We start from the raw sequence: 1,083 nt of genomic DNA on the forward strand, positions 1-1,083 counted from the left end.
AACCTGGGAAAGAATGCCTTTGTTTGTCCTCTCTGTAGCATACTAAGAGCCAGGCATAGAGGAGTAAACTGCAATATTTGGAAGGGAAGACCCACCCCTTTCTGGCCCTGAATGAAGTGTGGTAAGAAGAAAACACAGAGCCAGGAGGTCAAGAGAAGCCAAGGGTCGTCCCACTTTCCAATAGAGACATCCAGACAGACATGCCCATCCAAGCATGACTGTGTACTGGTGATCCTGTGAGCTCCCAAAACAGGATCATCTAATGGAACGACTTAAAAATCAGCTGCAGCAGGGGTCACTTAAGCTCCAGTGGGGCTGAGAGCCAGCAGACAAAGTAACTCTCCATCAGTGTGGGTTCCCAGCCTGGGGCTAGGTCCACAGGCAACAAAATACTAACAAAGGAGAGAGATAGCACAGGTACCCTGGAGGTAATTACTGTCTGAACTAAGAAAGAAAGAAGAAAGAAAGAAAGAAAGAAAGAAAGAAAGAAAGAAAGAAAGAAAGAAAGAAAGAAAGAGGGAGGGGGAGGGAGGGAGGGAGGGACAGAGGGATGGAGGGAGGGAGGGAGGGAAGACTCCAGTGGTCCCTCCTCATCCATGATTTTGATTTATGCATCAGTTACCTGTGGTCAATCACAGCCCGAGGATATTAAATGAAACATTTCAGAAATAGGTAGTTCATATGTGTTAAGCTGCACAGGAATTGGGAGTAGCATGAATAAATCTGATATCCCATTCTGACCCAGCCAGGACATGAATCATCTAGTGCATCCACACGGTGCACAGTAGTTCTCCATCAGTCATGTAGTTCCCAGTTCAGTTATCAAGTCAGCTGTAGCAGCTACAGCAAAGCAGACATTCAAGAAACCCCGTCTTACTGCTAAAAGCCACACAGTAAAGAGGATTGACACTGGCATTGGGAGTCCCAGAGGGAACGATAAAGAACTGGGCAAAGGCAGATGGTGGAGTACTTCTCATGCCAGCATGGGGACCTGAGTCTGGATCTCCAAGACTGACCTAAAAGTGGCTGCACGTGCCTATAATCTGAGTGCTGAGGAGGTGCAGACGGGGATTCCAAGGAGTT

Source organism: Grammomys surdaster, unplaced genomic scaffold, assembly GCF_004785775.1.
Source record: "Grammomys surdaster isolate TR1022 unplaced genomic scaffold, NIH_TR_1.0 126118, whole genome shotgun sequence".
Lineage (NCBI taxonomy): Eukaryota > Metazoa > Chordata > Mammalia > Rodentia > Muridae > Grammomys > Grammomys surdaster.